This window comes from Dermacentor albipictus, chromosome 3, assembly GCF_038994185.2.
Source record: "Dermacentor albipictus isolate Rhodes 1998 colony chromosome 3, USDA_Dalb.pri_finalv2, whole genome shotgun sequence".
NCBI lineage: Eukaryota > Metazoa > Arthropoda > Arachnida > Ixodida > Ixodidae > Dermacentor > Dermacentor albipictus.
In genome coordinates this window covers 59,636,466-59,652,579 of record NC_091823.1, presented here as the reverse complement: position 1 = coordinate 59,652,579, position 16,114 = coordinate 59,636,466, and the positions used below count along the sequence as shown (strand labels likewise).

Here is a 16,114-nt window from a genome sequence, read left to right as displayed (position 1 = left end):
CCAAATAAAGTACATAAAATCAGTGTGATGATCTTTCCAATAATTGGGGCGCTATAGCATAAAGCTATACCAAACTTTTCTGTTAGATTTCTGCAGTCAGCCCTTCACGATTGGTCCAAATTTTTGCGGGGCACCCCCATTTCGCTTGTCTGTCATGTGACGTCAGGAAAACCACGATAGCTCATCTGATATGACATGACACATTGATTAGGCATGACTAGACCGAACAAACTAAAAATAATAATTTCCGGTGCTATGCCTTTATTTTCACTATCAGCCCTCCCCAAGTGACCAAAAGTTTTGGGATGCGCCCACTTCGCCTTTCTGTCACGCGACGTTACAATACCATGCTAACCCACCGCATCATATTGACGTGTATGCATTAACGATCCAATGATATGCCGAACAACACTTAGTTTTCTTTTTTTAATAGCCAGAGAGAGTCTTGTCACGAAATGCATAGAACATGGTTGCACTCCGGTCGCTCTATACACTGGCTACTCGGAGCTGCCCAGGAGAATAGATTTATTTGCTCATAATAAGCATTTCTTCTTGGCATTGTAACGATTTTGAGCCCTATAGTACGTACACAATATCGCTTTGCCAAAGTTTCTTCGCCGAAGATCCGTTTTAGTTGCATTTTTACCCTTCCGTTGCACGCCACCACAATTTTCTACCAGACACAGAAAGCTAAGCAAGAAGAAGCGGGCCACTCGCAGAAGCTGGTACTACTCTCTTCATCAGGTTATCCACTTGAACTGCGCTAGCCTCCTCGACTCTGGTCAGTCAATTGGATACGAAATACATGTGAAGTAAGGCGATGCTATTCACTTTGAAAGCAAACAAAAGTGACCTCCTATAAATGGGGAGAGCGTTTCATTTGTCTGTTCAAACTTGCGTTGGCGGTTACATAAATTTGAAACCAGAGATCAGAATAAAAACAGATTGGAATAGTTTTACATTACAGGGCTCTTGTGCTTTTCAGGGCTTTGACGGCACTTGTTATTGTTAGGCAGCGGCACTAAAGAGCAAAATGGTAATGTTATCAAGACACGGATAAGGCTGCTGCTGCTACATTGCTAACTCTTGCAGGAGGCAGTCTATGAATTTGCAGAAGAACGATGGAGTGGTGAGGGAGCTGGCAAGATACGCATACGATTTTGTACGCTGCGTTGGGAAAGAAAGAAACGAGAAGGGAAAATTTCACCCCTTTTCATTTTCATAGCGGAACTAATCTAAATGGAGAAGCCGGGGTATTTTTAAACCTCGACCTATTCACAGCACAGCAGGAAGAGATGGGGAAAAGTTTGGGTCCGGTCGGCTAGAATGCCGTGGAGAAGGTGAATAATTCGGAGATAGGATAACGGAAAAAGGAAAAGAAATTGTAAGCATTGCACAGACTTGTGACGACTAGACACCCAACCCGTCATCCGATCCGACTAATCATCTGTGACCTAAGATTTTTACAAACCAGCACAGTGTCTTTGTCTCTTGGGGTTGTGGACACAGCAAGGTAGAGCCTTGCTTTCCCAGAATGGTTTGCTGTCAAAACTGTATCTATGATAATTCAACATACCTCTATTTACCCTTTGAAGGAAGAACAATTGCGTAAAGAGTGTTTTACCGCACGTTTCTTTTCATCACAAAAATTGGAACCTGCACGGTGCGTAATAACAGTTTTCGTTGGTGATTGAAGCTCCATGGATTAGTCAGACACAAACGTTGTCACTCACATGTGGTGACGTACGCAGTTTCAAAGTGTTCTTACGAGCAAGGGGGTGTAACTAGTGCACCGCTGCCGTTCTTAGACAAAAAAGAAAAGTCATGTACAGAGCTCGGCGCGTGCAGAGTACAGAGCGTCATGTACAGAGCGAGCGAGCGAGCGAGTTATGTACAGAGCGAGCTCGGCGCGTGCAGCTACCCAAAAAACGTTATTGCTTCTTGAGAAAAAGGAGCCTCGCGACCTACGGAACCACGTCATGCCCCCGGCCAACGTCGCGACGCCATTTCGCATGTTCCCGGCATCAGCGAAGCTCTATCACGTGTACTGCGTAAATGTAACGTGTAAGTCACCCATGTACCCAGCCGCAAGTTACGTCACGAGCTTTTCAACGCCAAGAACAAACTATGAAAATCTTCCCTGGCGTTGTATATAAGATACCATGCGCGGACTGCAATTATGTCTACTTTGGTCAAAGTGGCAATTTTGAGCGGCGCCTAAAAGAGTGCACATGAGCGATGCGAAAAAGAAAAAGAGTCGCTTCCAGGGCGTTCGCTGAACAGGCAAAAACCAACCAACACGATTTCAGCTGGCGCCAAGCTTCAGCCATCACCCGAGAAAAGAACAGGACGAAGGGACAGAATCTGGAATCCCTGACTATCCGAACAACCGCACACACGCTTAACCGAAACGATGGCAATCTCCCGCCAAGATACGCAAGATGCTCGAAGCGATTATTGACGCGGATTTAAGCTGAAGGTTTCATGCCTCTCAACTCAGTGGACAAGGCTTCCCGTGCGGAAGCAAAACGTTTAAGAATTTTTACACGTCACTTTGGTCGGCGCTCTGTTTCTCTTGCTATTTTGCAGTTATTCCCCGACAAGACGAGATTTCGTCCAACTCTTGATTTTTTTCAACTTAATTCATCATCATCATCATCATCATCAAAGAGGTTCCATGGACCAAATATAAACGAGGCTTTTTTGTAGAGCCCGTTCTATGGGAATTGGCGCGTGCTGCCGCTTGAGGGCGTGTTAAGAAGGTGAGACAGGAGTCACATGACCCGCCAGCCGATCTCGTTACATTCCTTCATACAGCCCGTCATACGAATTACACCCATCGATTGCGCAGCGTATTATTATTAAGTTTCGTCTTCGTGAGGGCACATAAACACGATCGAAATAGTACACAGACTGACGGCCCGGCTCGGGTTCCAAACACTGTCGAAGGTGCGCGTATGTTTGACTGGCATAAAAAAAAAAAGTCGGAGGAAGGCCGTGAAGAGGTTGAAAACGAGAGCCATGATCGTTGACCACGGACGAGCAAGTCTCGGTTGTCAGCTGGTAAGATGCTTAAAACAGTTTTTTTTTTGGTACCACCGAAGAATTTTGTACATTGATCTCTTGTGCGATCGTCACACCATGAATGTTGCACATTACTACGACCTTTTGAGTGAGTTAAGCTTGCTTGTCGCTTCGAAAGACGTCACTAACCAATGCGTAAAGTGCTTATTCTTTACGACAACGATAGACAACAAACTGCAGCTGTCGCATGCGCCTAATTAAGGTGAGTATACGTTGGACACCTCTGGAACCCCTTCCCTATAGTCCTGACTTATCTCCATTTGACCTAACTACTTTTGGAGAAAACACGGGGAAGGCGGGAAATGGAAATTCAAGACGATGAGCAAAACGAGAACAAAATACAAGCGGGAACCAACATTTCGACAAGTGGACTAGTCGGGTGCTTGCCTTGAAAAAGACAAGTCAACTTATCAAAATGTTGGCTCTCGCTTTTACTTTGCTCTCATTTTGCTCATCGTTTCCTCACTTCAGCCACCGAAAGAATCTCTGGGAGGAGAGTGATTCGAGCCAGACTATGCAGTGGAGGAGTATGTGCTGCGCAAATGGCTGCTGACAACACCCACTTAATTTCATGAAGACAGAGTCAAAAAGCTAACGACTTTCTCGGAAAAAGACATTTAAAAATCAGGAAATTATCTAGAAAAATTCTGTACCGTTGGTTTACTTCTTAGTACCAATAAAATAAATATAAAGTGAGAATCTCGTTTATATTGCATCCACCCTCGTATTATTATTATTATTATTATTATTATTATTATTATTATTATTATTATTATTAAACGTGGAAACATATATAAACACAACACTGACCGAAAGAGAAGTGGCCTAGCAATTGTCTTCTAAAAGAGACCTCAAGCTTACCTGCTTGAAGTGGAGAAAAAAAAGAACACGGAATGTAGTGAAAGGAAATAAAGAAAGGAAAAAAAAAGAAGAGAAAGGCAACCACGTCGCATCGCATGCAGAGTAGTATGGGCTTTACAGACGCGAAAGCAACATTGAAAAAGAACCAGATTCTGGCCGGGTCCGCAACTCTATATGTGACACGTTTTGAACTTGTTAAAATCATTTCTTGGTAGTCTTGCTATGGGAATTAATGGAGTTTTCGTACCTCACTGTATATGTGGTTATGACGTTCTGCTGATGAGCACGATGTCGCGGTTCTGATTTCCGGCTGCGGCACCAGCATCCCAATACGAGTGTAATGAAAAAACGCCCACTTATCGCGCTTTGTTTGGTTGCTGCTTAACAGACCCTAGATGTGCAAAATTATGCCGGAGCCTCCCCACCACAGCATTCCACCAATCAACGGAGTTTTCCCAAACGAAATGAGCTATCCGTTTATCCAATTACACGGTGACACTAAGAATAATTTAAGAGATGTAATGTACTTTAGTTATCAACGAGCGATGACGAGTAGTCTTTTGTGCGAGTTCTTGGAACTTGTAAAAAACTTTGCTGCAAGAAACTCAACTTGATCCGATTGGTTGCTGTTCACTTCTCACGTTTTACACAGTTTGAAAATTCCTACTGGTGCCAGGCGTCTTCTGTGTTCCTAAATCCGGGCCCTACCTCGAACAACTGCGTATTGCGAGCATGAACAAGCGCTAGACATCGGATGCAGAAGACCTTATCACACGCACCACCTAAGTGTAAAAAAAAAAAAGATGGATCCCGGCCTACATAAGAACTATAATTTGTTTTTATCCCAAGACACCAGACTAGGTAACGTTAGTTTTTAGCCTCGTTATGTCAGCGCAGAATATCCGCATTTAGCACGAGAGAGGTTGCTGCTGATACTTAGTGTCCCAGCTAATTTTAGCCAGAGTTTAAAAATATGTAAATGCCACATAGCCGGGCAGAACAAAGGTAATGTTGTTTGCCGTCGCTTGGAGATAATCAAACTATTTTTCTCATACCACCGAATTAGATAATTACTCCTAATTAGTTATTCAACTTCTGAAATATTATAGTTTGATGAAAAGTGTCAATGAGAAAATTGTAAAGCGACATGAAAAGCTTCCCATACAGCTTTTTGTTCCTCAATACGTGATACATGAAAGTGATTTTCTAAGTGTGTAAGAAGCCGGCGAATACGCGCAAGGTGCCTCGAGCGGACAGTATACAGCGGCAATTTTGCGTGCATTTGTGGGCTTCATTGACGCTCGGAAAAACACTGTCATGTAGCACGTATTGAGTCTCTGTCACAACGTGACTTTTTGTGCGATCTCCGGCCACACTGCCGGATTTTCTGCTTCATGAGCCCTATAAACCTTTCGCATTAATAAGGTGGTCGGCAGCAAGGACCCTTCGACTTCCACGAAACACGTCGATGAGGAGCCCTCAAAAGAGAAACGTAAGCACAGCACCAAGCGAAAGAGCCGCCGTGAACCTGGATGCCGCAGCCATTTGTGTTTATTTGGACAGTGTTGGTAGCACAAGTAACGGATTCTGGAATTACCAATAGCACAACTCATACTTATTATAATCACGCGATCCCTTATTGCATTTCATATACCGAAAGAGCTGAACAGACCTGCGTGGACATTTGTTCCCCGTTGTGACTGGTTATCGCCTACTAGAAATATCTTCTACACTGCACTGGTTGTGATGAAAGCCCTCGTTGTGGAAGCGCACATACATATGAGAACACACAACGTCTTTGAGAGCGCCGCATATCCAATGAGAACAATACACAGACTGGTGTTGAAACTAGTGAGGCTTCATTAGAGACCCAGTGGCATAAAATCCAGCTGGGTTTGTGGCCAAGAAATGCTGCGCAAAAGCACGAACATGTTTCTCTAGAAGACTCCGTGGAAAATAGTGAGAGAGAAAAAGAAATAAAAGAAAAGGCAGGAAGGTTACCCAGGTTGCACTTGGTTTGCTACCCTAATCAGGAGGAAATGGAAAAAAGGAAAAAAAAAGACAAAAGAAATGGATAACGAGTGATGCATGCGCACACATAATAGTGTTCACGGCGCTTTTAAAGGCAGTCATGGAGCTCAGTTGTCTTCAAAAAAGTTCAATGGCGCTCTTGCGATCTACTGCGCATATCATGGTGCCAGCATTTGAAAGCATGATATACTTTTAGCTGCCGTTGTCGGCGACCTTCAAGTGACCTTGAGCCAAAAGCTAGATCTGTTATCCGGGCACTCAGATGACAACATCTGGGAAAATTGCGAGAACAAACCGAGATCATCCGGGCAACCAGTAAAACATAAGCAAGTGCGGTCTCTGGTCGCCAACCCTTTGCACAGGGGCGCATTCTAATTACTGCCTAAATGATTTACAATAAATATTGCTTTCGAGTACTTCTTAATGTTTTTTCGCAATATCGCTCAAGCTGTGACTTCTAGTAGGCTGAAGTTTTATTTGTCGTTTCCAATAGCGAAGTTCAAAACGCAGATACAGGGCACCATACACTTGACTGTCATCTTTTGGAGCTGAGACAGGGTTGCCTGTACTCTTTTGAATGCCAGCGGTCCGTGAGTTCCACGGCACGGGTTTTGCGTCACCTTGAGAGATGGCGCCATGCTGCGTGGCGCCTCCTTCAGGCTCTTTTCTTCTAGCTGGGCAGTGCGCTCTGTTTCTCTCGCTTCTTTCACTGCCTGTCCTGTCGCCTTCAGCCGGTTTTCTTCATCTAGCTGGGCAGCGTCCATATGTACCAGTACGCAATATGGCATGGTGCGGTGTGGAGTAGTGTACTGTTGCGAACATGCAGTACACCCTTTTTAAGATTGCAGCTATAGTATGACCTCCAACCAATCTGCTTTAGCGGTTGCCATTTCATGCTTACATCTACTCTCGATTACGGGAGAGTCAGCAATTTCTTTCTGTGAACGCTCTGTCGTCCAGTATGCTTAAAGCGGCACACGAAGTCTATCTGTAATCGTTAGAAGAAGGGCTGTCGAGGAGACATTCTGGTCGCAATTACAAACGCTGCACGATGTCCATTATGCCAATACGGAAAGAGTAGGCGTTCGTAAAAGGGACGCCCGACCACAAGCGACCCAATAAGGTTGCATTACATCGAGATAGGCTAGGTGGTAGTCGAATGCACTATGAATGGTAAAGTGTATGGCAGTCGTGAGTTGACCCACACCGCTGAATTCCCGTTGTTCTAATGCATTGCATTGAGTAAGTAGGCAAAGTTGCCTATTTCATTGCATCAGGCCTTGATGATTGCACAGATACATGTTGGACATCTTGGTGTTCGGAATACAGTGTTTCGTCGGCTCTATCGCTGTCGGTGATGCCGCCATGAACCGGCAGCCACTGAAATTTGATTATGTGCCCATTTTTAATATCGTAGTGTTGAGATTCCCTCATTTAGAATACCAGCTGTTCAAGAACGCCGATAAGTAGGCTTGACTGTAATGTTTGGAGTGCTGCCTTGGAATCACGAAATATGGCTTGATGGTTAAGTGGCTGCTGATGTATGTAGTCGACCGCGACTCTGAGATACACAAGTTCCGCTCAGTTCGCTATTGTGGCATAAGAGCACTTGAATCTGATCGACGCCAGTCTTGATGGGATGACGACCGCACTGGACGAGCTCTTAGCAGTAACCGAACCATCTGTACATACGTGCGCACAAACAGAGCATGTCTTGTGTAAGTGTTGTAATAAGTGACCCGTTTAAGAGCCACCGGCCGCAAGGCGGCGTAATGATATTGTCTCCCAGTGTTAGGGCAGATACAAGTGAACAGCCGCGTTCTGAGTGGTGCAAATAATAAGGAAACAGTGAAACTGTTCCTCTTTTTTGTGATATTATATCTGATATTTTGTCGGTGTCTGGTTCATGTATAATCTTGTTATGTTCTATGCCTTGTCTGACCTCTGTATATCATTGTTGGAGTGCTAGCAGTTCGCAATTGTTTACGAGCGTCGCTTATATGTATCTTTTTTTTGCGTTTACATGTAGCAGCTGCCAACGTCTCCGGATGTCAACATCTTTTAGTATAATCATGCAAAAATTAGGCATTTATGCACGCGAGCAATATTATAAGACACATTCATGATTAAGCGTTGTTTGCCCAGTGTGGTAGCGGTCACAATTACTGCCACGTTCAGTGCCGCGCACTTATGAATGGTAACGTTTGTTCTAAACGAGAAGGGGGTTAACCGAGGGGCCCGATTTTTGTTAGTCATATCATAAGAAGCCAACAAACGCTGACACCAAGGACAACATAGGGGAAATTACTCGTGCTTGGTAAATGAAATAAAGAAACGATATATTAATGGAAATTAAAGTGGATGAAAAAACAACTTGCCGCAGGTGGGAACCGAACCCACAAACTTCGCATTTCGCGTGCGATGCTCTTCGCGAAATGCGAAGGTTGAGGGTTCGCTTCCCACCTGCGGCAAGTTGTTTTTCCATTCACTTTATTTTCCATTAATTTATCGTTTCTTTATTTCATTTACCAAGCACGAGTAATTTCCCGTATGTTGTCCTTGGTGTCAGTGTTTGTTGGCTTCTTATGAAACGTTTGTTCTAGGAACATGTAATACACATGGAGAGTGTGTCTAATGCTCTGAATGCTCAGATATCCTTTGCGTTGTAGGTCAGCTTACGATTTCGAAATGCAGACGGAGTAAAGAAATGCATATGTCATAATAATACGCGCCTACTTATGTGATACTTAATGAGAAAATAAAAGCCGCGATTATTTCATCGAATTTGTGGCGAAATATTCCTTTTCAGTTTTCCTTGTCCCGCTCAGCTTAAGTGCACTTTCCTCGTGCGCCGTCCTGCCTGCGATATAAGAGCACATTAATCGCTGCCATTGTTCAGCCATGCACGACAGTAGTTTGAGCACCTACCTGGGCGCAAAGCTTTCTTTTTTTTTTACATCCGGCCAAAATCTCCTCTTTTTCTGGCTTTTGTATTTTTTCCAAGAGGGCCAAGAGTGTTCATGACTCATAGGACATAGATACGCGCTCAGGCTTATCCCGAGTACAAGAGGAAAAGTCTTCAGTCATATGCGAAGTAGCCATAGCAGTCCTGTGGTGAAGGTGACGCACAGGATTATGTAGTGGCCTGACGATGACTACACGATAGTGATGACAAGACGACGATGACGCAAGTTGCCGGTGGGCAGTGATTACAATTTACGGGCGGAATGACCAACCAAAACCCAGTTTTGAACACTTGGCTGGTGTATAGCAGTAAGCAGACACTGAAAAAACTTAACCTCGTACGCATGGAGACTTGTTTGTCAACGCTGGAGCCGAAGTTCCAATGAACACGCTGTATGAAATCTTGCTCAACGATACGAAAAAATCCAGATAACGTTATAACGTTTCCAATAAAAAGAACATTTTCGCAGTTTTCTGCATCTTTCACACAGCGCATACTAGGTTCGGCATGGTGTTCAATTGATTAGCCGTGTTGCAGATGGCATTAAATCTCCAGCTCGCGCTTACCACCAGTCACGATTCCTGGCGTTTTTGGTGTGCACAAAGCACCACCACACGCAAGGACTACGACACAGAAAGGACAGAGTACACCGCAACAATGTAGAGAAATGACCCGAGTAGCACAGAAACTTCATAGCAACGGGACATGGTTGTCAAAAATATTGCGATAACGCTACGCATTCGTCAACGACTACAATATAATAAGCTCAACATATAAGGAATTATTGGTCCTCTACTAGCCATGGTCTGTTGCACTTTTGAACCAGGTTGCGCTGCTAGACGTAGGCATCCTCTAGCAATTATCTCGTTAACGCCGCATAACAACTGTTTAGGTATGTCGTCAGCGTGCTCCTCGCTTTACCTTTTCTGTCTATTGCATATATGTTTTCAAAAGAAATAATAATAATAAATAATATTCCTATTTCCCGACGTAAATAATTGACTGCAACAACCTTTCTGAACAAGCAGTAACACATGCAGGATTTATTGCCACATCTCGAAATGCATTTCCTTTCATGGCATCGCTTACATTAGTACCTGCACATTATTCTTCCCTCAATCGTTCTATTTAAGCGTCAGCAATTTACTTTGCACAGCAACAGCAATATGCTTTGCAACTGTCATTGCTGGCTAGATTTAGCACATTTACTACCTGCGAAGATCTTGTACAAAATCACACTACAAATAAATGAATAAATGAGTGAATAAATAAATAAATAGCTTCACATATACATTTAGAAGAATATTGTTCATAAGGTACTTCTGTTTTTCTAACTTTATTGCACCGTTTAAAAAAATACACTCAAAGCAAAATTAACATTTCATAACCTTTTGTGCCCTCTGAGACGCGGCGGTGCTCCGAGTCTCAGCTAGTGATCCATGTTAGCAATCTGGTCCGTCTTTTCCCTTTTCTGTCTATTTCATATACGTTTTCAAAACAAATAATAATAATAAATAATATTCCTATTTTCCGACGTAAATAATTGACAGGAACAACCTTTCTGAACAAGCAGAGGGCCCAAAAGGTTGTGAAATGTTAATTTCGCTTTAAGTGTATTTCCCTGAGCTCGAATTTAAGCTCAGGGAAGGGTGTCGGAGTTGACTGTTAAACTTCTTGTCAAATGCTTTGTGATCAAAGAAACTGCATTTTGGCCTAGTTGGTATTTGCTGAGAGAAATATTTGCGCCAAGGAGGACTCACATAAGAGGAATGTATATTTACGACGACACAGGCAGCCCGTGTCGTCATTCTTGTACCTCCTCATTGCGGCAAATATGTCTTCGGTGATAACTTTTGCCGGTTTCAGAACATGCTCTGAAGATGCTGCGAACTAACAATCCCCGGTGTGCTGTGACAAACATGCTAGGATTATCGAATGAAATTCAATGCAGAAATAAAGCGAGCACACTCTTTTCTCTTTTTTTTTCAGTCTCAAATTGTCTCGCGCATTGTTGGAAAGTCAAAAGAAAGGAGAGAATACTAGCAGGTGTGATGGCTGCGTAGATAAAACAGCCAAAGCAGAGCTGTCACGGCAATCGTTTAAATTACATAGGAGACTTGGGCGTGTTGATGCCCCTGGAAACACTGAGTCCGACAAAAGTGCTTCTGGCGCAACTATTCTTGTTCGTGTTGACCTCACGCAGGTTAAAGGATAAAGCAATTCTGCAAGTATCATATTTTCACGGCACCTCAGCGAACTGCATATTTTATAGTTATAGGGTGTTCCAGCCAACGTTAGCCAAGCTATTCAAACAAAACGAAAGCTTACAAAAAATTGTTCTCAGATATGACTACAAGACCTACGGTGTTAGCTCCTCAGACCTCTGGCGACTGGAAACCGTAGGTCCTATAATCACACCTGGCGCCGTGATTTTTTATTCTTTTTTTTTATTTGAGCACCTTGGCTGACGTTAGCTAGGACGAGGATCCACACACATTTCCCGTTGAATATCATGGACTCTGTGATAAACCAATCAACGGTACATACAGGTAGCTTTCTCTACTGCATAGTTTGTGCACCTTTGCCTTGCTGCGAATATAGACACCTGTGAGAAAATGTAAAAAAAAAACAACCTCCTAATAAATTCTTATTGACACGCGTTCGAAGACAGGTATTGACTTGGTTTGGTTTTGATTTGAAATGACTTGATTACCCACCTTTTAGCATACGAAAGCCTGGGGGAGAGCAATAGAAAAAATGGAAAGGAGGGGGTACTGAATCACTAATATACAGCGAAGCTTCTTTGTATTTTGTGTTTGTCAGCGCGTTTTATTTCCTGATATTCTAGTTTTCTCTGTTGTCGGTTCCGCAAGTGTGATATTGTGCTTACCTGTGTATTCGACTTTGATCATCCATGATGTCACTCGTGCAATACTGAAAAACAGTGCGATAACTCCATTATTTTATCTCTATTTGTTCTTTTGTTTAAAGTGACCATCTCCGAAGTGTTAGTGAATACTAGAAGACGATTTTCTGCTGTCCAACCGTCAGACTACGAGGAATGTGATATACATTATCTATATGCCATTACTTCATTTATTATGATTCTTAATTGCAATTGACTGCCCCACGGTTTGCTGGGAACAGCTATATAGCAGAAATTCTTCATTCCATCAATCATCCCCTTTCACACATTTAGCAATTTAATTGAGCAGAAGCCGGCGTCATATTGAGCTTGTTGGCAAAATTTATAATAAATAAAATAAATAAATAAATAAATAAATAAATAAATGAATAAGTAAATAAACAAATAAGTAAATAAATCACACAGAGGAAGAATCTGCCATGGTGGCTTTGTGACTATGACGTGTTGCTCTGTTAAGCATGAGGTCGTGGGATCAAATACCGTCCATGGCGGCCACATTTCAATGGCAGCTAAGTGCAAAAAGTCCCCTGCACCATGTATTGGGCGCACTTTAAGGACACCAGGTGGTCAAAATTAGCTCGGACTCCTCCACTACGGCCTGCCTTATAATTATATAGCGCTTTCGGCGCGTAAAATCCTAGAATCGAATTAATTTTTTTACGAGGAGGATCCTCGTATTTGTATAGCGTGATGCAGAAGAGACCGATTGTGAAAACTTTGAGTATGGTTCAAGATCTTGGTTGGTGTTAGCAGAGAGGGACTAAATGTAGTAGGAGTCACCCTCTCAAGAAACATAATACATAAATTTGCAGGAACGAAAGTCAATACTGACACAATAATGCCAGTGAAGAGGCATGTCGATTACATCACGCATATCATCATTACCATGTCCCTCAATTTAGAACAAGGCAGCGGAAGAAAGTGACACACTTTTGAACTGCAGCGTAAAAATCAACACAGACGAAAGAAAAAACTAGACGTAGAGAACTGTGTGTCCATGCAAAGAATGCAATGCATCCAGTCCTTGACTTGCGTCCAAAAACACTATCGGTATCAAAGTCTCAGCGAAGCAAAACGCTAAGTAAGCAAAGAAAGGTGTAAAAACTGTACATGGAGAAAACTATGAGGACAATCTACTTTTGAATAGCTTTTGTATTGTCAATGTTCAACTCACCTTTGGTAGTGGCTCGAACATCTTCAAGGAGCGGTGCATTTAAAGAAAGCGGCGAATAAGAACTTAGATGTCATTTAAGTCAAACCTGCTTTCACTATAAACTTTCTTTATGTGAATGATAAAAGCTCAATTGATAGAAAGTACTTTCCATGACCGTACTTTATTATACTGCCTACAATAGTGGGCTTTACGAAATGAAGTCTTTTCAAGTTGCCGGGTTTATGTACATTCCTTTTGAATATTGAGATAGTTTGGCTATCTTGTGAGAAGAGATAAGAGAGATATCAGTATGAAGGAGATGAAACCGTTTCTGGCTAGAGAAAAAGACTCCGAAAAAAATGGGTTTTTAAATGCCTATTTAAACGTGGGGAGAGAGGTTGACCGATAGCCGGCTAATAGCCGAACATCATATATGTAATAAAGCCACGAGGCACCAGCATGAAACGAAAACGAAAAAGAAATGTCAAGACGAAAATTGGACAAAGAAAGAAAATTTACTGAATAAGACGAACCGTTGCCAGAAACCATCAGGAAAAGCCTTAATGCCAAAATGTTGTGGAGGGAATCGGTAAACAAGAGGGTGGAAAATGCAAGTACAGGAAACTTCGGCATGAATAGTAAATAACTGGCAGAAGGAGTGCTACATATGAAGTGGGTGGTTTTCAAAGCAGGCCAAGAGAGTAAGGAGCGATAACAGCGGGACACGCTCGTTATCTCGCATACCCAGTTTTTGCCATCATCAGCAGAGGCAGTCAGACTTTGGTGCCTGTAGGCCTGTAGTACTGTTACTCCTGCGGTTTCAACCAAGCGTTGAAAAACATATTACAGTTTTCCCACCGCCTAAAGTTGGCTCTTCAGTCGGTCACAATACAGAGGCGGCCTCTCGTGTTCAGGAAGTGAACTACAAAGGAGAATGTGCTTCCCTTGTCTGAACGCTAGATGTCCCACCTGTATCATCGGACTGGTGCGTTATGAACCCAATGAACATATCGCGAATTCAAGGATTTGCACTGAAAATGGTGGTCATTCTTTGACGTTACCCATCAGTGACATATAAATGCGAATGGTGTGGGCAAGACACGGAAGCAGGGCCGGCAGCTGCTGGAATAACTATTTACTTATATTTATGCAACATAACAAAATACTATATGCCGCGTCCTTTCTTTTCTTTTCTTTTTTGTAAGAGGGGGCGGGGGAGCTTCCTGAGTTGTCGGTAAAAATTCCAGAGCGCCAGGCTTTAATTTTGTCAGACATTGCATGCTCTAAACACCACATTTCTATTTGGTACTGATTATCTCTGTTACGAACCTCAAATGTAACTAAATTCGGTGAACTAAAAATAAAATGAAAATGTAGCTGAACTTGACGCTCGTTTACAGAAAGTTGTGCCCAGTTAGCCGTGTTTGTAGCGTCGAGCCGATAGTATACTGATGAAATGTAAACACCGGAGAGATTCATACTTGACCTGAAGGAGTGAATAAATTCCAAACCTAAAAACTAGCGAAGCTTCGATAGAGACATTAACACAGTGGGCTTAAGCATGTCTTTAGTACGATCAGTATTAATTTTGCAAACCCATATAGGCAGCGGATAGACGCACAGACTGTGAGCAGCTGCCGCCTGACAGTGTTGTCATGATATCGATAATGGTATGCTAAAACACCCGACAAAGAGCCCGCTATATGGAACCATCTCAAAGTTATTGCATTACATTTCTCAAATTTTTGAGAATAAATGTGTGCTTTGTACTTATACTACACAACCGTCTTTGCCATTTTAACTTCCACAATATATGCTAAAATAGGCCATTCTGCAAACAGTTATCCATTGTAAGCATACAACAGGTTGCGATTCTGTAACTATTCTTGAAATGCATTTGGCAATAATGCGCACAGCTGTAATATCTGAGAATTCGCTGCACTGCGATCCATAAAGGTTCTGTGACACTGTGTTTTATAAAATACCAACGTAAAAAGAAACGATACTTCTAACTGCAAGTGCAAACACTCGAAATCCTTAGGCGATCGTAAAGCTCCATCATCTGCTTGTACGTTGTAAACCAACATTCGGGTAAGCCTTGCCATTTCAAACGACTCGCAAATCACACAAGACGGGTGATTTACTTTCCCAAGAGCGGCAACAACAACAGAAGTAAACGCAAACCAATATGCGAGTATAATCGATCGAACAGTTAAAAGGTCAGCCTAATAGTCATTACTGTTTATTTCATTTTCGTGTAGCTTACAGCGCATAAAGGTTTACCAGCCTAAATAATACCAGCAATTATATGGAGAGAGTCAGAAGTTCAGCCACCAAAGCCTGAAACTAGGCAGACTGAATCGCGATGTTTGCAATTCGTACGGAAAAAGAAAACGTCATTCATATTAGACGTTTCTTACAATAGCACATAGGTATGCCAAATTGGGTGTTAAATGCAGCATCAGAATTACAGGAGCAGAAAAAAGAGCTATGCCCGATGGCAGACCACACATGAAAAGTGAGTTCAGTTGTCGAATTATGCGACGGGCTCCCGAACGCATTTCAATTTCCTTTATGTTCACATGACCTGTTATTCATGCTTGTGTTGTTCTTGTAGTATTATAGCCTCTTTGTTATTTCTTTTCTTCGTGATAAGCGGACTTGCTCTCCTAGCGTTTCGCCATAGTGTTAAAGACTTTTGACAGTGTTTTACATCTTCATAACTTTTCTTGTGTTTGTTGTCTTTCCTTCCTCTAATCTGAATTTGAATTTTGAATTTATTGCTGCTGAAGTATACACGTTCTAAACAGAAAGCCAGAAACTAGTTAGGGACCGAACGGAAAACATAACAATAAAAAAAAATTAACAGCAATTCAGGGTTGCGCAGCTCGCGATATAATATCTACATAATGCAGAAAATTCAATTACATCAGGTTACATCAGGCACATTGCAATAATTTTCGAACAGCTCCCAACACATGCAGCGATTCCAAATTGGCATATGTAAAGATCACTAACAGAATTTACACAACGCATTTTCATGGCGATACATTCATACATACATACATACATACATACATACATACATACATAC

The 16,114-nt window shown here is 42.4% G+C and overlaps 2 long non-coding RNA genes across 2 annotated transcripts in view; both read right to left on the bottom strand.

Moving 5' to 3' along the window:
- Positions 1-13,887, bottom strand: part of LOC135898752 (uncharacterized) — a 54,588-nt gene extending 40,701 nt beyond the window's left edge. The window contains exons 1-3 of the long non-coding RNA XR_010563407.1: positions 13,765-13,887; positions 13,042-13,062; positions 11,832-11,875 (exon numbers count right to left, since the gene is read on the bottom strand). This is a non-coding gene — a long non-coding RNA (uncharacterized lncRNA). The remainder of the gene's footprint in view (positions 1-11,831; positions 11,876-13,041; positions 13,063-13,764) is intronic.
- Positions 1-16,114, bottom strand: part of LOC135898751 (uncharacterized) — a 133,694-nt gene that overhangs the window by 56,766 nt on the left and 60,814 nt on the right. The gene's annotated exons all lie outside the window — the stretch shown is intronic.